At 35.7% G+C, this 25,650-nt stretch overlaps 1 protein-coding gene across 6 annotated transcripts in view; it reads left to right on the forward strand.

The window, feature by feature from the left end:
- LOC148949747 (retinol-binding protein pinta-like) overlaps positions 1 to 25,650 on the forward strand; it is a 164,506-nt gene that overhangs the window by 65,789 nt on the left and 73,067 nt on the right. The gene's annotated exons all lie outside the window — the stretch shown is intronic.

Here is a 25,650-nt window from a genome sequence, read left to right on the forward strand (position 1 = left end):
AAAGGTTGGTTTACACAGTGGAAAAAAACACAAATTCTTCAGGACATTCAAAATGGATTCCGGCAAGGTAGAAGCACAACTGGCAGTCTTTTAAGTATTTTGAGAGATTCACTTTATGCTTTAAATAACAGGAAAGTCATGATCCTTATATTTCTGGATGTTAAAGGTGCATTTGATAACATTGTGAACTGACAAATTTTAAATGGACTTATAAAAGCAAACATCCATGGCCTACTTATGAAGTTTTCAATAGAATATATGTCTGGCAGAGAAGTTGCTGTACTTGTTGTAGAGTCAAAATCAGAAAATAAAGTTCAAATTAAAAGAGGAGTTCCACAGGGAAGCGTCCTTGGTCCAGATTATTACAACAAAAGTGAACATGACATTCCTGTTAAAGATAACATATTACATGGCTGGATTGTTGCTGATGACAACAAGACTTGGACTGTCTAGGATACCTTAGAGGAAGCTGAAAAAGAAGCCCAGCAAATACTTCTCCAAATAGAAACATGGGCAAGTACCCTAGATATAATATTTGAACCATCCAAAGCAAAAGCCATGGTAATAACACAGAGAAGAAAAACCAGACAACCTTTTTTGAAATTTTATGGAGAATATTTATAAATAGTACAAGAATACAAAGCCCTGGGGATAATACTGGACAGTAAGGTGAGGTTTCCCAAACATATTGAAGATCTGAAACTCTCATGCCTTCAAAAGACACACCTGATGAAAATGATGGCAGGGAGAAGGTATGGAGCTAATCCAGCAGTAAAGTGATAATTTTATATCAAGTATATACTCCCAAAAATTGAATATGGGGCCACTATATATGGCAGTGCAAATGAAGGTCAGCTAAATAAGCTAGAAGTTACACAAAACACAGCTATAAGGATTGCTCTTGGACCAAAACAGACAACACCAATTCCCTTCTTAATAATTGAAGCTGGTATAGAAAAACTGTCAACAAGAAGAAATGTTCTATTGCTAAAATATATTCAAAAACTATGGACATCAGATAAAAATCACCCAATCAAGAAACGTATTGTCAAACGTGGACTATTCCACACCATGAATCCGAATAAACTAAGGAAACATTTAATTTATGTTATGAGAAGATGTTTTTATTTTTATAGGTCCATGCGCTCATGAAGCTTTTCAAATATTTTTGAAGCACTAATTGATAGAGCGCTACAAACATCAGAATTGACTTTACAAGACAAGTTATGTCATGGGAAGATGTTTTTGAAATCCCCCTCCCCAGAACTCGAAAATTTCTAAAATTCTACTTAAGAAGCTTTTTAAATATTTCTAAAGCACTAATAGGTAGAGCGCTACAAATATCAAAATCGACTTCAGAGGACAAATTATGTTAGGGGAAGATGTTTATGAAATCCCCCTTCCCCCCAAACTAAAAAATTTCCAAAATTTTACTTTAGAAGCTTTTTTAAATATCTCTAAAGCGCTAAGACAGAGGGTGCTACAAACATTCAGAATCAACTTTAGAGGAAGAATTATCTTATGGGAAAATGTTCTTGAAATCCCCCTTCCCCCCAAACTCAAAATTTTTCGAAATTCTACTTTAGAGGCTTTTTTAAATATTTTTAAAGCGCTAAGACATAGAGCGCTACAAACATCAGAATTGACTATGTCATGGGAAGATGTTTCTGAAATCCCCCTTCCCCCCAAACTCAAAATTTTCTAAAATTTTACTCTAGAAGCTTTTTAAATACTTCCAAAGCACTAACAGATAGCGCGCTAATACCATCAGAATTGACTTTAGAGGCCAAATTAATTCTACAGTAATTCCTCCTTCCCCCCGAACTCAAAATTTTTTGAAATCCCCCTTCGCCCCAAACTCAAAATTTTCCAAAATTCTACTTTAGAAGCTTTTTTAAATATTTCTAAAGTGCTAAGACATAGAGCGTTACAAGCATCAGAATCGACTTTAGAGGACAAGTTATGTCATGGGAAGATGTTTTCGAAATCCTCCTTCCCCCCAAACTCAAAATTTTCCAAAATTCTACTCTAGAAGCTTTTTAAATATTTCCAAAGCACTTATAGATAGCGCGCTAAAAACATCAGAATCTACTTTAGAGGCCAAATTAATTCTACAATAATTCCCCCTTCCCCCCAAACTCAAAATTTTTTTGAAATCACCCTTCGCCCCAAACTCAAAATTTTCCAAAATTCCACTTTAGAAGCTTTTTTAAATATTTCTAAAGCGCTAAGACATAAAGCGCTACAAACATAAGAATCAACTTTAGAGGACAAGTTATGTCATGTGAAGATGTTTTTGAAATACCCATTACCCATTGAAATTTTGACAAAACAACATTTTACCTTAATTCTCAGTTATCAGTTTCTTTTTGTCTGGCTTTAGTTCCGGAAACGCAATTTCAGTTATTTGAGTAGAATTTTAAGCCATATCAATGTTACAAGTTATGTCATGGGAAGATGTTTTTGAAATACCCATTACCAATTGAAATTTTGACAAAACAACATTTTACCTTAATTTTCAGTTATCAGTTTCTTTTTCTCTGGCTTTAGTTCTGAAAATCATTTGAGCAGAATTTTAAGCCATATCAATGTTTTATTTCCAAAATTTAGGAAATGTATTTGCATATATTTAAAACCTTATAAGTTGGGATTGAACAAATTTTGAAGCTGAAATAATTTTTTTGTACTTCATTTAAACAGAAGATCTATTTTGCAAGGTTCCATTGCTATAACTCACAGATTTCAAAGTTTTTGAAATCCATTTTGAATTGATCCGCTGATCGACTATCAAAGAATTTTGAATTGTTGAATAGGGAATACAATAACGTAGGTTTGTCGTTTAATGTGTCAAAATCTGCCATCTTGTTTTTCAATGCGGAACAGTGCGAAGAAGAAATGCCTTTGGGCGATTTTATTGTAAACCATCGGAGAGCATTACTTATCTTGTTCGCCAACTGGTCGTAGCCCCCAACTCATTGGGGGGCTGTTTATACGCCATGTAGAAGTGAAAATCCGGATTGTGTACGTTTTAGGTCATAAATTGAAAAGAAAAGTGGACCATTGACGACGTTTTAGTTTCATAAATCCATTCATCCCATTCCCCTTTCATGCTCTAAAATCTGGTTGATAATTTGAAAAGCCTTATTTTCCACGGGGGTATTTTTTGGGGGGGGCGAAGGTATTTTCCGTGAGGGTATTTCCCGTGGGGGGGGGGGTATTTTCCGCGGGGAGTTATTTTCCGGGGGGATTTTCCGGCGGGTATTTGCCAAGAACCACAAATTTGATGGTATGAGTTTTATTAAATTCTTGGACTTTTAGGGGTTGTTTCCCTCTTTTATGAAACTCAGAAATTTTTTTTAGACAGGCAAATTATCAACCAGATTTTAAATTATGATTCCGGTGCAACACGTTGCAACGAAATGGTCAACTTAGATTAGTATAAGCAGGGGTACCGCAAGCAGGTTGCTGACCACCACCCCCGCTCTCCCCCTCCCCTGCTATCAAATCCCCTTGCAGATAACCTTTCCACCCTCGAAAGAAAATTTTTACATAAGTTCCAGCATTTTTAACGTATTTTAAATCGCGGGTGTATTGTAGAATTAATTTGGCCTCTAAAGTCGATTCTGATGTTTTTAGCGCGCTATCTGTTAGTGCTCTGGAAATATTGAAAAAGCTTCTAGAGTAGGATTTTAGAAAATTTTGAGTTTGGGGGAAGGGGGACTTCAAAAACATCTCTCCATGACATAAATTGTCCTCTAAAGTCGATTCTGATGTTTGTAGTGCTCTATGTCTTAGTGCTTTAGAAATATTTAAAAAGCTTCTAAAGTAGAATTTTGGAAATTTTTGAGTTTGGGGCGAAGGGGGATTTCAAAACATCTTCCCATGACATAAATTGTCCTCTAAAGTCGATTCTGATGTTTGTAGCGCTCTATTTCTTAACGCTTTAGAAATATTTAAAAAAGCTTCTAATGTAGAATTTTGGAAAATTTTGAGTTTGGGGGGAAGGGGGAGTTCAAGAACATCTTCCCATAACATAATTTGTCCTCTAAAGTTGATTCTGATGTTTGTTGCGCTCTATCAATTAGTGCTTTAGAAATATTTAAAAAAGCTTCTAAAGTGGAATTTTAGAAAATTTTGAGTTTGGGGGGAAGAGGGATTTTAAAAACCTTTTCCCGTGATATAACGTTTCCTCTGAAGTCGATTCTGATGTTTTTAACGCTCTATCTATTAGTGCTTTAGAAATATTTTAAAAGCTTCTAAAGTAGAATTTTTGAAAATTTTGAGTTTGGGGAGAAGGGGGATTTAAACAAATTTGAGTTTGGGGGGAAGGGGGAATTATTGAAGAATTAATTTGGCCTCCAAAGTCGATTCTGATGATTTTAGTGCGCTATCTATTAGTGCTTTGGAAATATTTAAAAAGCTTCTAGAGCAGAATTTTAGAAAATTTTGAGTTTGGGGGGAAGGGGAATTTCAAAAACATCTTCCCATGACATAACTTGTCCTCTTAAGTTGATTCTGATGTTTGTAGCGCTCTATGTCTTGGCACTTTAGAAATATTTAAAAAAAGCTTCTAAAGTAGAATTTTGGAAAATTTTGAGTTTGGGGCGAAGGGGGATTTCAAAAAAAATATTGAGTTTGAGGGAAAGGGGGAATTATTGAAGAGTTTATTTGGCCTCTAAAGTTGAGTCTGATGTTTTTAGCACGCTATCTGTTAGTGCTTTGGAAATATTAAAAAAGCTTCTAGAGTAAAATTTTAGAAAATTTTGAGTTTGGGGGGAAGGGGGATTTCAAAAACATCTTCCCATGACATAAATTGTCCTCTAAAGTCGATTCTGATGTTTGTAGTGCTCCATGTCTTAGGGCTTTAGAAAATATTTAAAAAAGCTTCTAAAGTAGAATTTTGGAAAATTTTGAGTTTGGAGGGAAGGGGGATTTCAAGAACATTTTCCCATAACATAATTCTTCCTCTAAAGTTGATTCTGATATTTGTAGCGCTCTATCTATTAGTGCTTTAGAGATATTTAAAAAAACTTCTAAAGTAAAATTTTGGAAATTTTTGAGTTTGGGGGGAAGGGGGATTTCAAAAAACATATTCCCGTAACATAAATTATCCTCTAAAGTCGATTCTAATATTTGTAGCGCTCTATCTATTAGTGCTTTAGAAATATTTAAAAAGCTTCTTAAGTAGAACTTTAGAAATTTTGAGTTTTGGGGAGGGGGATTTCAAAAACATCTTCCCATGACATAACTTGTCTTCTAAAGTCAATTCTGATGTTTGTAGCGCTCTATCAATTAGTGCTTCAGAAATATTTAAAAAGCTTCATGAGCGCATGGACCTATAAAAATAAAAACATCTTCTCATAAACTAAATTGTCCTCTAAAAACAATTTGGATTTTTTTTTTTTTACTGGTCTATATCTTGTCAAATCCTTTCCCTAAATAATAAAGTTTAAATGGCTTATCAACACAGAGTTGTCTTCTACCCCATGGCACCTGCATGCTACTGTTAAAGGGGTTATGATAACCAAAGTTGTGACATCACAAACGGGTTCCATAAGCAATGTCAGCTAGATAGTAAATAAGCTTAAAGCGATGGACTGTTAAATGAAAATAGGATTTTGGAATATATTTTAATGAACAAGGTTAAAAGATGAAGTTGTGTAAGGTAAGCAGTGATTTTTTAATTATGATAGTAATATAGGATGAAATGTGAGCTAAAACAACTAGTAATGTGCAGAAATTTACCATTATATAGAGGGGGGAGGTGTGGAGGTAGGTACTTCAAAGTACCTACCCGAAACGTACCTTAGCATTTAGATCCATCCCTGAAACTTTCATTTTCCTAACCCAACCCCTTTCCAAGATAGCCAAAAGTAACTAAAGTAGAATTTTAGCGATTGGAAGGCATCCAGAACCCCCCGCCCCCTAAGTCCATCATTTCCCCAAACGCATCCAATCAAAATTCTTAGATAGCCATTTTGTTTAGCGTTGTTGAAAGGTCCAGTAATTATGTCTTTGAGGATGACAACATTCCCACTGCCCTCTGGGGCACGGGTTGTAAGTTTTGCCCAGGGGTAGTTATATAAGGTTTTTACGGAAAGGTTGGTTGTATAAACTTCGGGTCGTGTAATAAAAACATGCCTTCTGAAGACCCAAACACAATTTGTATTTTACTGAAACCAAATACATTTTAATTGTTTTCACTAATTTGACTTTAATAAACAAAAAATTATTAAGACTTTAAGGAATAAATATCTATATATATATATATATATATATATATATATATATATATATATATATATATATATATATATATATATATATATATATATATATATATATATATATATATATATATATATATATATATATATATATATATATATATATATATATATATATATATATATATATATATATATATATATATATATATATATATATATATATATATATATATATATATATATATATATATATATATATATATATATATATATATATATATATATATATATAAACAGACAATCCACGGTCATTTTTTTTTTGTCATTGAAGTGCAAATTATGTTCTGGTCTTGAGAGGGCTTGGGGGTTGCCAGCCCTACCTAGGTTAATTTCTGATCTTTTTAAGCTTGACTCGGTTGTTTGTTGTAATTTCTGTCTGTTTTGGGTTTCATTTATTTATTTACGGTGATTTATGGTAGTTTTACGCATGGAATTTTGACTTTTTTTTACTTTATTTTTGATCATTTTTGGTTTAACGGAGCTCTTTACTTTTCTTTCAAAAACTTGTTTGTGGAAAAAGCTTTTTAAATTAATCCAACAGTTCGTGGTAACGAACTGAAAGTAAGGAGCGACCCGACTCAATGGTAACCGAAACTCTAGAAAACGGAATTTTGATACCAATAGATACATCAAAAGAATCAGATTTTAATGGTGATTTCAAATATATAAGTTTCATCAAGTTTAGTCCGACACATCAAAAGTTACGCGCCTGAGAAAATTTGGCTGATTTTCGAAAAAGGGGGAAAGACCCCCTAAAACTCGACCCCCTAGAACCTTAATGAAAATTACGCCATCATATTCAGCGTATCAGAGAACCCTACTGCCGAGGTTTCAAGCTCCTATCTACAAAAATGTGGAATTTTGCATTTTTTGCCAGAAGAAAGATCTCGGATGCGTGTTTATTTGTTTTCTTCTTTTTTTTCCCAGGGGTGATCGTATCGACCCAGTGTTCCTAGAATATCGTGGGAGGGCTCATTGGAAAGAAAATTAAAAGTTCTAGTGCCCTTTTTAAGTGACTAAAAAAATGGAGGCCATCTAGGCCCCCTCCCACGCTATTTTTTTTCCCCAAAGTAACCCGATCAAAATTTTGAGATAGCCATTTTGTTCAGCATGGTCAAAAATATTATAACTATTTCTTTTAGGATGACTTAATCCCCCGAAGTCCCCTGGGGGAGGGCTGAAATTTATGAACTTTACCCACTGTTAACATATAGTATTGGTTATTGGGAAGTATACGGACGTTTTCAGGGGGGATTTTTTCTGGTAGTAGGGGGGGGGGGTTGTGAGTCGGGAGATATGTGGGAGGATCTTTCTATGAAGGAAGTTTTCATGGGGGAAGGGACATTGCTATGAAGGGGGCGCCGAATTTTCCAGCATTATTTAAAAAAAGATCAGAAATTAAATAAAAAAACAACAAGTTATTTCAACTGAAATTAAGGAACAACACCAAAACTTAAAACTAACAGAAAATATTACGTATATGATTGGGTTCACCCCCTAGTCAATACCTCGCTCTTTAAGCCGAAGATTTTTTAGTACTTACATAAGAGCTATTTATTCTAATTAACGGCCTTTGTGATTAAGGGTCATTTTTAAAGAATTGGAACAAAATTCGAACTTTAGCTTCAAGAGCAGGGTATTAACTAGGGGGCGAACCCTCTAATATACGTATTAAAAATATATGAATATGGAAGTTCGTTACGCTAGTTAATTTGTAAGTTACGTATATTTATTACTAATAAAAACGTTCGTAAATAAAATTAAACAAGTGTCGAGAAAGCCATTTAACCAAATAAAAGTAAATTAATATTCAAATTTGTTTTAATTATTCATATACGGTGAGCCAAAATCAAAACCTGCATTAATTCAAAAACGTTCAAAAACTAAATAAAAAACAACAAATTTTTTAAATGAAAGTAAGGAACGACGTTAAAACTTAAAACTAACAGAAATTATTCCGTATATGAACGGGGCTGTCCCCTCCTCAACACCTCGCTCTTTACGCTTAAGTTTGACTTTCTCACAACTCTATTTTTTTTTAAACAATAAAAAACTTTAGCGTAAAGAGCGAGGAGTTGAGGAGGGGACAGCCCCTTTCATATACGGAATAATTTCTGTTCGTTTTAAGTTTTAACGTCGTTCCTTACTTTCAGTTAAAAAAACTTGTTTTTTTTATTTAATTTTCATACAAGAACCCTTGGTACCTAAACAGAGAAGTGGTATATTCTTAGTTGATCAGGTGTTAAGACTGATGTTCTGAAGCTGACATAGTCCCACAACTGAATTATCGTAAGGACATTGTATTTTGCTATCCTGTCAAGTTTATGAAATCTATTCAGGCACTTTCCGTTATACTTACACCACTGTTCATGATGTACTTCGTATTCGTTTACGGACTTTAAGTTGAAACACAAGTGTAAAGAGAGACAAAATGCATAGGAAATATAACTTAATACCCGTAAATTGAAGCAACTTAATCCACGAATAGATAGTGGTATAAATATATCGAAAATTATCGAAAATTATTTAATGCTTGAATGACAAGCGTCCGAAAATGTTCCACTGCAGGAGGAGGCCTGGACCTCGAGGCCCATCGCTTTATGTACGTCCCCGAGTCTATTTTAAATAAAAGAATAAAAAAGTGGAAATAGATGCATTAGCCTCACAATTTAAGTCTATTTTTCAAAACTGTCCGACAAACTTTCAAGAATTAAAAAAAAGAAAAGTTTAATGTCACCTGCAATAAAATTTAACAAAACACAGAGTTTTCTAACTGCAGCAAGGACAAAATAACTGCCCTGTGTTGGGGGGGGGGTGTTTATAAAATTCCCTGTTCTTCTGGTCGTTTCTATGCAGGATGGATCCACCAAAAATTAGGAGAGAGATTATCTGAACATTATCTTTGACTCATAAACAATAAGTAGAACAACAGGGATTTTTTTTTTTTTTTTTTTTATACAAGACAGTGGAACGCAACTTTAAATGAATATTTCGACCCTATATCCAAGGGCCGTCCTCAGCAAAACGAACGAAGAGAATAAAAAACAATATAAAAAAAACTTACATTAAAATTCAATCATTAAAACTGAAATGTTTAAAAAAAAAATGTTTTAAAACAGCCCTAATATCATTACTTCAAGAAAGTTCAACCAGGAGTGGTTGAGCTTCTCGTCTGAGTCCTGGTCTCCATTTTTCCCCACAGATGCCACAATTCATGAAAATTTAGGAGAGGGGGGGGAGGCAAAGATTTTTTTTTCCAATTTCTATATGAAGGTACAAAAAACAGTATTTTTCAAAATTTAAGGGGATAGCCTTTTTTCCAATTTCTTTTAATGAAAATACCAATAAAGTATTTTCAAAGTCTAGGAGATAATTTTCTCCCTTGACTCCCTTCAATCGGTGCCTTTAGTCCCCACATACGAAACAATTCAGCTACAGAAACCATTCAACGTAAAAATTAACTTGCGAGAAGAATCCAAAACAGAAACAATTACATTACAGATATAAAACTACAACTACAAATTTGCAATTTTAATCTCTTGTAAGCAGCCAATTGAATAATTTGGGACCTGATCCTGTAATTATTGCCATTAGTTTTTGTGACCAAGCGAATCAGTTCCAAGCGAAATTAATCGATGGAAAGGAACAGAATAGAAAAAGAAAAACTCAAGCTTTAACTTATTAAATAAAAAAACAAGTGTTTTTTTAACTGAAAGTAATGAACGACGTTAAAACTTAAAACGAACAGAAATTATTCCGTATATGAAGGGGGCTGTCCCCTCCTCAACGCCTCACTCTTTACGCTAAAGTTTTTTTATTGTTTAAAAAAATAGAGTTGTGAGAAAGTCAAACTTTAGCGTAAAGAGTGAGGCGTTGAGGAGGAGACAGCCCCCTTCATATACGGAATAATTTCTGTTCGTTTTAAGTTTTAATGTCGTTCCTTACTTTCAGTTAAAAAAACTTGTTTTTTTTTAATTTAATTTTTGAACGTTTCTGAATTAATACAGATTTTTATTTTGGTTCACCATAGACAAATAATTAAAACAGAATTTGCATATTAATTTTACTTTTATTCGGTTAAATGGCTTTCTCGAAACTTGTTTAATTTTATTTACGAACGTTTTTATTAGTAATAAATTTACGTAACTTCCGAATTAACTTACGTAACGAACTTCTATATTCATAAATTTCTAACAAGTATATTAGGGGGTTCGCCCCCTATTCAATACCCTGCTCTTTAAGCTAAAGTTCGAATTTTTTTTCCAATTCTTTAAAAATCACCCCTTAATTACAATCAGTTGATCACTTGAAATCAGTTGAAAAACTTGTTTTTTTAATTCAATTTCTGATCTTTTTCTTTAATAATGCTGGGAAATCCGGCGCCCCTTCATAGCAATGTCCCTTCCCCCATGAAAACTTCTTTCATGGAAAGATCCTCCCATATAATCGGGTGACTTTGTATTTGATCGGGTGACTTTGGGAAAAAAATTAGCGTGGGAGGGGGCCTAGTTGCCCTCCATTTTTTTGTTCACTTAAAAAGGGCACTAGAACTTTTAATTTACGTTCCAGTGAGCCCTCCCACGATATTCTAGGACCACTGGGTCGATACGATCACCCCTGAAAAAAAAAAAAAAAAAAAAAAAAAACGCATCCGTGATTTTTCTTCTGGCAAAAAATGTAAAATTAAACATTTTTGTAGATAGGAGCTTTAAACCTTTACAGTGTGGTTCTCTGATGCGCTGAGCATGATGGTGTGATTTTCATTAAGGTTCAATAACTTTTAGGGGTTCTTTCCCCCTTTTTCGAAAATCAGCCAAATTTTCTCAGGCGCGTAACTTTTGATAGTTAGGACTAAACTTGATGAAAGTTATATATTAGAATTCAATATTGAAATCTGATTCTTTTGATGTATCTATTGCTATCAAAAACCCGTTTTCTAGAGTTTCGGTTACCATTGAGCCGGGTCACTCCTTACTTACAGTTCGTTACCACGAACTGTTTGATACGAAAACCACCGAGCACAAAAAAACACATATTTACTTTTTGAAAAATTACGGCCCAAGGGGTTTTCGTTCTTTTTCTTGCTTGAATTTTAGGGTTCCATTGCAACTGAACCACCGTTTAACTGAACCCCAAGCAACTGAACCATGAACCACCTTGCAACTGAACCATTATTTAGCTGAACCACCATGCAACTGAACCACCTTGCAACTGAACCCTCTTCCAACTGAACCCCGGTGTAACTAAAACTTCGTGTAACTGAACCCCATTTAACCGAGTTCTCGTGCAACTCAACCCCATTTAACTACCCCCTCCGTGTAACTGAACACCCGTGCAACTGGACCACCGTGCAACTGAACCCTCTTCCAACTGAACCACCGTATAACTGAATCCTCGTGCAACTGAACCCCATTTAACTGAGCCCTCGTGCAACTCAACCCCCGTGCAACTCAAGACCATTTAACTAACCTCCGTGTAACTGAACATCCGTGCAACTGAAACCCCGTACAACTAAACCACCTGTGCAACAGAACCACCGTGCAACTGAACCACCATTCAAATGAACCACCATTCAACTGACCACCGTGCAACTGACCCCTCGTATACCTGAACTTCCGTGCAACTCAAAACACCGTACTTACATTGGGTAATACACAAGTTAGAATCTTTACATGTTCAACCTTGTTGGAATTGTTTGCTTTTTTAAGTCACAATATAAATGACTGTCAAGATGATTAATAAAAAACCTCTGTTTTTGTTTTATTGTCACAAAAACAAAGGAAATCGGACATCACAAATTCTTAAAGCTAGATTTGTTTCTCGTTTTTTTATGACTGTTAATGGGATTTCCCTTCGCCCTGTCACAGTCTAAGGGCCTAGGCTTTACCCCCCCCCCTCTCCCGAGAAAATTCCTCCCCAGGAAAATACCCCCTTGTGGAAAATGTGGTTTTCCATATTGGAATAGATAGATAGATAGATAGATCGTGTATTTCAAAAAGCCCAAGAGCCATATACACACAAAAAATATGAAAATAGAAAAATTACAACAGAGCAAATTACAAACACACATTAACATGAATACATGGCGAAAAATACCTTCTGGTAAAATACCACAAAAAATAACTTTAATTCCATATAATTAATAATAATTAATTGTGAAAACATTTCCTTCTTTTTAATCCCTTCTCTATGTACACACCAATACGAAATAATGTGGTTGGATTACTACTTTGTAAGATATTTGGAAGCAGCAAAACAATCCCATGTAAGTAATTTTCCCTTAAGTCAGAGAGCACCGGGCACTTTCGGAGAAAATGGTCCAAATCTTCGTCCTCATCCCTACAAAGAGGACACACATATTGGAATATTTCATCTGTTTTTTTTTTATTTTTTAGTTTAGATGAAAAGTGCTAAGGAAAGTGGAAAAGAGGAATTTATGTGTAAATCATGCCCCCTCCTCGGTGAAAAGATGTTCTTCTCATGGTTAATTCTCCGGAAACTCTCACATTCCCTCTCAGAAAACTCCCACGCGAAAAATGTCCGTATGCTTCCCAATAACAAACACTATCTGTAAGCAATGGAAAAAATACAAAACTTAAAAAGGTACTTAAACTTCTGCAAGGGGGACTCTGATTTTTTTTTTTTTTTTAGCTAGGGAGAGAAGGAGATATCTCAAAGGGTGTATTTTAATGCCAAAACATCTCAACTCTCATTGAATCTTCGGGGAGACAAGAGGAGGATGGAAGTAGAAACTAGTTATAATCTCCAGGAAGTTCTAGTCTTTTTTTATAAGTCGAAAGTGATTGGATACCAACCAACCGCAAGGGCTGTTTTTCGGGGGGAGATTTTTCACAGGGAGATATTTTCCACGAGGTGGTATTTCCCGGAGGTATTTTCCAGAGGAGGTGTTTTTCATGGAGAGGGGGTTGCGGGTTGTCCTTTAATCACTTTTTACTTTTATAAAGGGCACTAAAACTTTCAAGACCCAATCGAACAATATAACGCGAGTAATAAACGTGATTAACAAAAACCCCCAAAGTCTTCGGAGCAATAGCCCCTTTATTAATAGGATGTTTGATCCTATTAATAAAAAAAAAACATGGAGCAATAAGGTCAAACCTTAAAGAAATGTCAAGAATATGCCAAACACAATCAACAGATTTTTTTTCCTTTATTGGTTGCGAAAAGGAAATACCAGCAATATCTACAATGGCTGATGGTATCAGCCATCACATTGTTCGGGAAATGTTAGGAGCATTTTCAACTAAATCAAGAGGTACTTTGTGCATGCAGTTTTACAAGACGACGTGTCTGCAATGTGTCGAGAACAGCTGAGGGTATTAACCTGAGGGTATGAAGTTTAAACTTTCTAGGCATGCTGAAGGAATGTTGAAAAAAGCCTGGAGTGCAACCAATCCCCTTCCTGTATCCTTTTTAGCTGCAATCTCCTCAAAGACATCTGATCAAAATTCGTCATCTAGATTGACAAAGGTCAAATATTTTATGCACATATGTTTATTACTTAACGTCAAAAAAGGTCTGATTCATCTGAAAAAAAGAGAAATAAAATCAGCTTTAAAGGTTTATGACATAGGATTTTCTTTTTTTTTTTTGCAAAAATGAAACGAAGATTTTTTGTGAATGATCTTGACAGCCATTTATATCATGACTTAAAGAAACAAACAATTCCTACAAGGTTGAACATGTAAAAATTCTAACTTGTGTTTTACCCAATTATATTGCCTCATATTTTTAGAATACTGAAAAACTGAGGTGAGTGGTTCAGTTGCACGATGGTTCAGTTACACGAGGGTTCAGTTGCAAGGTGGTTCAGTTGCACGGTGGTTCAGTTGCACGCTGGTTCAGTTGCACCGTGGTTCAGTTGCGTGGTGGTTCAGTTGCACAGTGGTTCAGTTACACGGTGGTTCAGTTGCCCGGGGATTCAGTTGCACGACGGTTCAGTTACACGGGGGTTCAGTTAAATGGGGTTGAGTTACACGGGGGTTGTAACTCCGGTTAGTTGCACGAGGGTTTAGTTAAATGGGGTTCAGTTGCCTGGTGCTTCAGTTACACGAGGGTTCAGTTGCCCAGGGGTTTCGTTATACAGGGGTTCAGTTGCACGATGGTTCAGTTACACGGTGGTTCAGTTACCGGGGTTCAGTTGCTTGTGGTTCAGTTAAATGGTGGTTCAGTTACATGCACATCGAATTTTATACAAAAGGAACAATCAGGTTTTTTGCTGGCTCAATGTTTGGCACAGCAATCAGAGGCAATGCTGTAGCGTTGCCTATAGTAAAGGCCATACGGCTCCAATGTTTTATTATTATTTTTTTCCCAGAGGCACTTCATATGGAAGGGGTCGTCGTAGAAACTTCAAAGAGGGCTCATTCGATTTGTAATCGAGAGTTCTAGTCCCCTTTTTAATAGTCGAAAATGATTGGAGGGCAACTAGCCCCCCCCCACGCCCATCATTCCCCCAAACACATCCAATCAAAATTTTGTTCAGCGTAGTTGATTTCCAGATAGAAAATATATTTTTGAGGAGGACACTCCCCCACAACCCTCAGGGCAAGTGTTTTAAGTTATGCCCTGGGGGCATATAAGGTTTTTATAGAAGGAGTTTTCGTAGAAATTTCAAAACAGGTTCTTTCGATTGGAAATTAAAGGGCTAGTGCCCTTTTTAATAGTCTAAAGTGATTGGAGGGCAACTATCCCCCCCCCCATGCCCCTCATTCCCCCCAACACATCCCATCAAAATTTTGAGATAGCCATTTTGTTCAGCGTAATTGGTTTCCGGATAGAAAATATGTTTTTGAGGAGGACACTCCCCCACAACCTTCAGGGCAAGGGTTTTAAGATATACCCTGGGGGCATATAAGGTTTTTATAGTAGGCGATGTCGTAGAAACTTCAAAAAAGGCTAATTCAATTGGAAATTCAAAGGGATAGTGTCCTTTTTAATAGTCGAAAGTGATTGGAGGGCAACTAGCCCCCCCCCCCCACGCCCATCATTCCCCCAAACACATCCAATCAAAATTTTGAGATAGCCGTTTTGTTCAGCGTAGTTGATTTTCAGATAGAAAATATGTTTTGAGGAGGGCAATCCCCCTCAAACCCTTAGAGCAAGGGTTTTAAGTTATTCCCTTGGGGCATATAAGGTTTTTATAGAATGCGTTTTCGTAGAAACTTCAAAAAAGGCTCATTCGATTGGAAATTTAAAGGGATAGTGCCCTTTTTAATAGTCGAAAGTTATTGGAGGGCAACTAGACCCCCCCCCCCCGACGCCCATCATTCCCCCACACACATCCAATCTAAATTTTGAGATAGTCATTTTGTTCAGAGTAGTTGATTTTCAGATATAAAATATGTTTTTGAGGAGGACACTCCCTCACAACCCTCAGGGCAAGGGTTTTAAGTTTTGCCCTGGGGGCATATAAGGTTTTTATAGAAGGCAGTGTCGTAGAAACTTCAAAACAGAATCATCCGATTGGAAATTCAAAGGGCTACTGCCCTTTTTAATAGTAGAAAGTGGCTTGAGGGCACCTAACCCCCCCCCCCCACGCCCATCATTCTCCCAAACACATCCAATTGAAATTTTGAGATAGCCATTTTGTTCAGCGTAGTTGATTTTCAGATAGAAAATATATTTTTGAGGAGGACACTCCCCTACAACCCTCAAGGCAAGGGTTTTAAGTTATACACTGGGGGCATATAAGGTTTTTATAGAAGGGCGGTGTTGTAGACACTTCAAAAAAGGCTCATTCGATTGGAAATTCAAAGGGCTAGTGCCCTTTTTAATAGTCGAAAGTGATTTGAGGGCAACTAACCCCCCTCTCACGCCCACCTTTTCCCCAAACACATCCAATCAAAATTTTGAGACAGCTTTTTTATTAAACGTAGTTTTAAGGTCTGGAAATTAGGTCTTTGAGGATGACAACTCTCCCACAGCCCTCAGAGCAAGGGTTGTAATTTAAGGATTCTCGGAATCCTTCATATTATTTTCAACGGAAGGGATACTCGTATAAACTTTATATGATTGGAAATTGAAAGTTCTTGTTCACTTTTAAGAGTCAAAAGAGATTTGAGGGCAACTATCAACCCCCCTCCTCCACGCTCTAAATGCATCGGATAAAAATTTTGTTAAAAATAGTTGAAAGGTTAAGTAACAAAACTCTGGCGTCGACAAAACCCCCCCAGGGCCCGGGGACAGGAAGGGATTCTCGTATAAACTTCAGAGAGGGCTCATTTGATTGGAAATTGGAAGTTCTAATCCAGCCCTTAAGAGTCAAAATCGATCAAAGGGCAAATACCCCCCCCCCCCCACGCCCTTTTTCCCCAACCCTCCCTTTGAACTAATTCTGTTTATACCTGAAGGCCCAATGAGAGTTAGAATGTTTTGGTATTAACACACACCTACTAGGCATCTGCTCTCCTCCCTAACAAGGAAAGAAACAGAGTGTGTAAGGCAGTGGCAGATCTAGGGGAGGGGCGAGGGGGGGGGCGCCTCCCCCTAACTTAGTCTAAAGTAATGTAATTTACTTAATTAACGCAAGATTGCGTTAATTAAACTTGCTCCTAACGCAAGTTTATCGGATCAACCTATTTTGCCCCCCCCTTAAAAAAATCCTTGATCCGCCCCTGGTGTAAGGGCACTATAACTTTTATTTTGTAATTCAATGAACCCCGTTCTAAAGTTTATGCGACCGCCTCTTCCACATAAAGTGCCCCTGAAAAAATTAATAAGTCTTAAATTATTGAACCCTTATGGCTCTTTACTTAAGCAATGCTATAGCATTGCTTCTGACCTAAAAAGTTGAGTAGAAATTTCAGCTTCCATTTTTATGAATATCCGAAATTCTCTTAGGGGAACATGTTTGGGGGAGTGTATTCCACGGCTGGTAAGGTTTCAGACTCCGGAGTATTAGATATATAATCTTGATTATAATATTCCTCAGTGGAATATTATATATATAATGATATTAATTGTTGACAGATCCATCAGTTCAAGTTTTTTTTTCACTGTAATTTTTATTTTAATTTTCAATGCTGTAAGAACTGGAAAAGAATAAATTTGTAATATAAGAGAAATTCGTTTTCAGTGAAGCGCCAATGACGCAGAAGGCTTTAGGTTTTTTCAGTTAAAGAAGGGGGCAGTATCCAAATTTTGTTTGTAGTGAAACTATATTTTTCTTGACCAATCTTGGAAATAACTAATAAATTAAAATGAATATTTTATGTATGCTGATATTAATTGCTGAAAGCTCACCATTTCAAAATTTTACTGTAATCGTAGTATTTATTTTCAATATTAATTACAAAAGAAAATATTTGTAACATACTTCACTTTCAATAAAGCACCGAAGACGCAGTAGGTTTTAGGCTTCTGCAGTGAGGCGATACCCAAACTCTTGTTTGTAGTTATTTTTATTCGATTCAAACTTGATTTGCATATTCAATTTAAGTTTCACTCGTTTTAATATTTATTTATTCATTTACATTAATATATATTGTAGGTTAGTTGGCATTGATTGTTTATTTAATTTCTGTTCGTTTTAAGTTTCATTTATACTTTAATAGCAAACTATTCTTTTTCGTTTTAAGCTTGATTTGTATAGTCAATTTAAGCATTACTCGATGTAAGATTTATTTATTCATTTATATTATTACTTGTATGTTTTTCGCTATGATTATTTATATAATTTCTATTCATTTTGGGTTTCATTTATTCTTTAATAGTAATTTCTGGTCGTTTTGAGTTTGAAGTTTAACAGGTATTCATATCTCCTGACCTTAAGTTTAAAATGGCCTTTACTTTTCTTTGAAAAATTTATTTTTCGGAAAGTTTTTTTTTAATTAATAACGGGTAAATACAATAAAGGCGGAGTTATCTGCTTCCTTTATGGCATACTAAATAATGTAATTGGCTCACAAGATGGGATTGTTGATGTCAAGTCAAGCAGTCCGTTGTAATGAACCGTGTAAGGAGCGACGCTGCTCAATGGTAACCGAAACTCTAAAAAACAGAATTTTTATAAAAATAGATACATCAAAAGAATCAAACTTCTTGCGGATTCAAAATATCAGGTTGATATTACCCATCAAAAGTTAGGAGCCTAAGAAAATTTACCCTAGTTTTGAAAAAGGGGGGAAACACTCCCAAAACAATGAGCGACCTTAATGATAATCACTATCAAATTCTGCATATTTGAGAACCCTATTTTAGAGGTTTCAAGCTTATATATACAAAAACGGGGAATTTTGCATTTCTTGCCAGAAGAAAGATCACAGATACGTATATATTATCTTTTTTCCAGGGGTGATCATATAAAAACTGTGGTCCTGAAATATCGGGAGAGGGCTCAATTGACCGGAAATCAAAAGTTCTAGTGTCATTTCTAAGTAACCAAAAAGACTAGAGGGCAAATAACCCCCTCCCACGCTCTTTTTCCCCAAATTCGTCTGATCAAAATTTTGAGATATCCATTTTCTTCAGCATAGTTGAAAGGTCTAATATCTATGCCTTTGGGGATAAGATGACCCCTCTCAGTCTATGGGGAAAAGGCTGTAAGTTACGAAATTTAGCCATCGTTTACGTTTAGTATTTGTTTATTGGGGCCGCAAGAATTTTTGCTGGGGGATTTTCAGCGAGGATGGAATTGGCCGGGAGGAATTTTCCGGGAGGGTATTTTACTTGGGAGGAATTTTCTGTTGGAGAAGGGAACTTTCGGTACAGTTCTATAGCTCGATGTCACGCGAGAAGTGAAGTTTGGTTAATGCTAATGAAATAAAACAAAATAGGATAAAAACATAATAGCTTAGAAACAAATTTCGGCTTTATATTTGCACATCAGGGGGGTGGTGGTAAAACTTAGCATGCATTAAATACGTAATCTAACCTAGCCTAATCTAGGTACCTTTTTTGTCCCTTCAACCCCAAATAACTGAAGTTTAAATATTGCAAACGGAGTGAGAAACCATTATTTACAATGCTCATCATTGCAATTTTCCGTTGAAATAACCTGCGGAACTAGTTTCTTTTATCATCTTCGCTATACAATATCGCGTGGCATCGAGCTATTAGAACAATACTATTATGTTCAGCATGGTCGAAAATATAATGAATATGTCTTTTAGGATGACTTCATCCCGCAAAGTCCCCAGGGCGAGGGCTGAAAGTTATGAACTTTACCCATTGTTTACGTATATTATTGGTTATTGGGAAGTATACAGACGTTTTCAGGGGGGATTTTTCTGGTAGCGGGGCGGGGGGCGGGGGTCGAGGTTTATGTGGAGGATCTTTCAGTGGAGGTAGTTTTCATAGGGGAAAGGACATTACTATGAAGGGGGCGACAGATTTCCCAGCATTATTTAGAAAAACAATCAGAATTAAATTAAAAAAAAAAGTTTTTCAACTGGAAGTAAGGAGCAACATCAAAACTTAAAACGAACAGAAATTATTTCGTATATGATTGGGCTCGCCCCCTAGTCAATACCTTGCTCTTAAAGCAAAAGATTTTTTAGTACTTTCATAAGAGCTATCTATTCTGATTAACGGCCTTTGTGATTAAGGGGTCATTTTTAAAGAATTGGAACAAAATTAGAACTTTAGTGTAAACAGTGAGGTATTGACTAGGATTGATCGAATTTTCCACGGAAGGAAGCTGAATTTCTCGGCATTATTTGAAAAACGATAAGAAATTAGATTAAAAAATAAACAAGTTTTTCAACTGAAATCAAGGAGCAACATTAAAACTTAAAACGAGCAGAAATCATTCTGTACACGAGGGGGTTGTCCCCACCTCACTACCTCGCTTTTTACACTAAAATTTGACTTTTTATCCCAATTCTTTAAGGACGACTCCTGAAACACAATTTAAATAAAATAAAAAGCTTTTTTATAAAATACTTTTGCGTGAAGCGGGTGGTATTGAGGATAAACAAACGCCCCCCCCCCTCATTTACTGAATAAATTCTGCTTGCTTTAAGTTTTAATGTTTCTCCTTACTTTCAGTTGAATTTTTTTTTCGATTTATCACAATAATAAACCCCTGGAATTAAAGCGCAATTTAAGACGTTGGTATTTGACGATAACCTCTCTTTTACGCTTTGTTGTAATTTACAAGCACTGTATATAAATTTAGACAGTATATTCAAATTCAATAATTTTTGGCTACTACATTCTCGGTGCGTACAAACATCTCCTCCCATTTAATCTACCATTTGCGGTCCAGTGTATACACTTTCTCAAAATACCTTTGAAACCAACTTGTAATTTCTAAAAACACCTAATAATAACATTACACTACTAATTACCAATTTTTATATATGTATTGGAACAAATTAATTTAAAATCAAATTCTTTAAAAGTTAGTGTTACAAAGGTGAAGCCAAGTTTCGGGTTCGAGAAAAATCTGATTTGTCTACCCGTGAAATAATCGAATGTCGCTTATGTTTATACTTGTTTCAATGCATTTGCATCTTGGTCCAGCTTTGTCTAATGGTTGAGATAGGGAATGATTGTACTGTCTAAATTTTACAGTGGTTACAAGTATATAATTCGCAGTCATCGAAGCATATTTTTTTTTTTTTATGTCTTTCCTTATCAGATTTCAATGCAAGTTTTTAGCCACCCACACGACGGTGGACGGCGGATATAAACAAGACGAGTTTCGTATCAAGGTCTTTGTCGCAGTTTCAGGTTTGTCGCCCGATGTTCACGAACTATAAAAGTCCTTCAGGCCGGTTTTTTTTTTCGTCGTTCGTAACTTGCCGTCTTGTCCAGAGTTGCTAACTGAACGCAATTTTATGTCTAAGGGACATATTCACATGTTCCGCCATACAATGAAATTAAAGGGCAAAAAATTGACACATTTTGTAAATTGATGACATAAAATAATACATTTTTCAACTGGATATATATTTCGGTAAAAAAAAAATGTCACTTTTTCACAAAGTAGTGCTTTTTCTCGGTATTTTGTTTTTGAGCATCCAGGTTTTGCCAGAGATGTCGTAAGTACAGGGTTTTGTCCAAAGTAAGGGATTTACATGTTTATATGAGTTTTATTTGATTTTTTCGTTTTCGTTATATTTGATGTTAACTGGCCGCTTTGAAAGAGGTTTACAAAGCAACTTTTGGTCAGTTCAACTGATAAATAAAATAACTCTTGTTTTCAAACAGTTCGTGGTAACGAACTGTAAGTAAGGAGCGACCCGGCTCAATGGTAACCGGAACTCTAAAAAGCGGAATTTTGATATCAATAGATACATCAAAAGAATCAGATTTTAATGTTGATTTCAAATATATAAGTTTCATCAAGTTTAGTATTACCCCTCAAAAGTTACGCACCTGAGACAATTTGGCTGATTTTAGAAAAAAGGGGAAAGACCCCCTAAAAGTTATAGAACCTTAATGAAAATTACACCATCATATTTAGCGTATCATAGGACCCTATTGTAGAGGTTTCAAGGACCTATTTACAAAAATGTGGAATTTTGTATTTTTTTGCCAGAAGAAAGATCACGGATGTGTGTTTATTTGTTTTTTTGTTTTTTTTTTGTTTTGTTTTTTTCCCAGGGGTGATCGTATAGACCCAGTGGTCCCAGAATATCGTAGGAGGGCTCATCGGAACGGAAATTAAAATGGAGGGCAACTAGGCCCCTCCCACGCTCATTTTTTTCCCAAAGTCACCCGATCAAAATTTTGAGACAGCCATTTTGTTCAGCATGGTCGAAAATACGATAACTATGTCTTTTAGGATGACTTAATTCCCCGAAGTCCCCGGGGGGAGGGCTGAAAGTTATTAACTTTTCCCAATGTTAACATATAGTATTCGTTATTGGGAAGTATACAGACGTTTTCGGGGGGATTTTTTCCGTAGGTGGGGGGGTCGGGGGTTATATGGGAGGATCTTTCCATGAAGGAAGTCTTCATGGGGGAAGGAACATTGCTATGAAGGGGGTGAAGGATTTCCCAGCATTATTAAAGAAATAAATTAGAAATTAAATAAAAGAACAAGTTTTTCAACTGAAAGTAAGGAGCAACATCGAAACTTAAAACGAATAGAAAATATTACGTATGTGATTGGGCTCACTCCCTAGTCAATACCTCGCTCTTTAAACCAAATATTTTTTAGTACTTTCATAAGAGCCATTTTTAAAGAATTGGAACAAAACTCGAAGTTTAGCTTAAAGAGCAAGGTATTGACTAGGGGGCGGACCCCCTAATATATATATATATATATATATATATATATATATATATATATATATATATATATATATATATATATATATGTATATATATATATATATCTGTAAGTGGCTTGTTACCTAGGCGTGAAGTTATGCACGGAGAATAAATTTTATCCTCACAAAACTCAATCAACTACATTTTCCCCTCAGCTCTCGTTTGGGGAAGCTACAAATTAATTTCTGTTAGTTCTTCCTTTCCCTTACCCAGCAGCACCAAATCATGGATTTTTTAGGGGGGGGGGGTCATTGCTCCACCCTCCTATTGGGTTCCCCTGTCCCAGCCCTTATCATTGATAGTAAAACTTGTACAGTCTTTTATTTTGACCAAATATAAACTCTCTCAATGAGGCATAAACATTCTTTATCAAAATCTCTAAGAAAAATAATGAGAATTAGTTCTATTTGCCTATTCGTAAAAATAAAAATATAAGTAAAAATAATTAAAATTGGTTCTATTGGGGTTTAAAATCAAATGTGTTGCAGTTGCTGACGAAGCTAAAAGCAAATGAGGAGGTAGACCAAGGCCATATCCAGCGGGGCGTTAAGAGGTTTGAAACCTTACCCGAAATGTTTGTCCGATTCATTAATAATTTCTGAGACCACACTGGCTAATCATGATGCAACGAAAAAATAATAAAAAAGTGAAAAACGAGGATTATATAAGCCAGTGAATAATGCGGACTAAAATGCAAATATTTCGGTCAAGACCTCCGTTTGGCCGTCCTCAGTGCATGATAATAACATAAAAAATACTAATAAAAATCCAAGGATACTATACAAAATTTCAAACCTAAAAACAAAACACAACTAAAATTTGACGACCCTTTCCGTGTAACCGTGAAAGGGTAACTGAATGAAAAAATGCAGTACTGAATGGGAATTCAATTTTTTAATTTATACAGATCATTTTTAAAAGCTAAACGCTTTCCTGGTAAAACATCATCACAGATTAGGTTAGATTGCAAAGTGTGATTTTTTTTATTTAAGTAAAAACAATCAGAATTAATCAGTTCATTATAAATGGGACTTAAATAGTTTTCTCCAGTTTCTCTGTTGAGAGCTACCTTTCGTTGCATGTACTTTTGTCTCAACTGCCTCCCTGAAAACTTGGATGAGACCTTTAACAGGGGCAACAATTGAGGTGTTATCGAATAAAATGAAATTGTGAGGGTTGTCATACAAATGTTGAGCCAAGGCGGAATCAAAAGTCTCAGGCCTTTGGCGTAGCTCCATAGCTTTGTCTATTGAGGACCTGTGTTCCAACAACCTCTCCCCCAATTGCTGGCGGGATCTTCCAACATAGAAACAGCCGCAAGAATATGGAACCCTATAAACACCACTGCCCAAAATAGGGATTGTTTTATTTTTGTCGCTGTTAAAATTGTTCTGAACTTTATTAGAATTTTTGAAGGTGACATTTAAGTTATGTTTTTTTAGAAGTTTTTGCAGTTTGTCACCTAATTTGGGAAAACAAGGCAAAACAGTAGACTTTCTTATCACCCACTAAAGGGATGATATCCGTTGGAGGTTGTTGAGACGATGAATCCTTTTCTGTCTTTTTTGTCTACTTTCTATGATGGATTCCAGTAACTTGAAGGGATATCCATTGCAAAACAAAATGTCCTTCAGATAATTCAATTCTGGGGCTATATGAGCTTTTGAACAAATTCTTACAAAACGATCAACTAAAGATATAACTACTCCTCTTTTTAAACAAGGAGGGTGGTTGGAAGAGAAATGCAAATACCTGTCAGTATGTGTAGGTTTTCCATAAATCGAATATTCAAGGTTGAGAGATTTATTGAAGATTAAGACGTCTAAAAGGGCAGTTTATGATTATCTTCCAGTTCCAAGGTAAACTGAAGGTTGGAGTCCAAACTGTTAAGATGAGACAAAAAAGTGTTAAGTTCTACCGGTCCGTGATTCCACACAGCGATAACATCATCGACAAACCGGCCCCAGAACCGGTGTTTCAGAGGAAAAGTATTCAAAGCGGAGGTTTCAATAAATTCCATGTAAAAAGTGGCCAAAAAAGGTGAAAGGCTCGTACCTATTGGGAGGCCATTTATTTGGATGAAAAATTGATTATTGTACCGGAAATATAAGGAACATCGAATGCAAAGGCGAACAAGTCGCATAATGGTTTCAACTAATTAATTCTCATCTTTTCTACTTAAACAATAAAAAAAAAATCACATTTTGCAACCTAACCTATTCTGTGAGGATGTTTTACCTGGAAAGTGTTTAGCTTTTAAAAATGCTCTGTATAAATTAAAAAATTGAATTCCTATTCAGAACTGCATCTTTTTGTTCAGTTACCCTTTCACCGTTACATGGAAAGGGTCGTCAAATTTTAATTTTTTTGTTTTTTTGTTTTAAGGTTTGAAGTTTTTTGATAGTATTCTTGGATTTTTATTATTAATATTTATGTTATTATCGTGCACTGAGGATGGTCAAGCGGAGGTCTTGACCGAAATATTTGTATGTTAGTCCGCGTTTTTCACTGGCTTGTATAATCCTCGTTTTCCTCTTTTTTACCATTTTTTCGTTTTGTTTGTCCGATTCATAAGAACGTAACAAAAATGAACACACACACACAAAAAAAATTCGTGATGCATTTTTGAAAGTTTTGTTTTTGTAACACTTCTGTTCATGCGCTTCTGTGTTGGTTTCACGTGGCTTGGCGTTGCAAAAGTTGTTTGTAGTTGCAGTATGCTTCACTATAAACTTATAGTCGATGCCTTAAAGTAACTTGGATTCAAGGTCGCCCACACGGCAAGAATACTTCAATGTAGCTGTTGATCCAATTCTGATGCAGGGTTAATCATTCAATCATGAATGATTTTCGAGTTTTATAACAAGATTTTAATCATGGGAAGCACTTCTGCCATACATCCTGTGATCTACGCGATTTTTAGAAGTACGCAGAACTTTGAAGCCTTCACTTTTACCAGGAGTGATGTGTTTGTCAACCGTTACCGCTTGTAGTATCGATTTATTTGCCTCTTCCTACTGTATCTGGAAATGTGTAATAATGCAGATGCAAAAAAATTAAAGACAACATCATCAATAGTGGATGAAATAATACAGTTCCTGCCTAGTCTGGATTT

Source organism: Artemia sp. Qi Xiang Cuo, chromosome 8 (genome assembly GCF_049724085.1).
Source record: "Artemia sp. Qi Xiang Cuo chromosome 8, ASM4972408v1, whole genome shotgun sequence".
NCBI lineage: Eukaryota > Metazoa > Arthropoda > Branchiopoda > Anostraca > Artemiidae > Artemia > Artemia sp. Qi Xiang Cuo.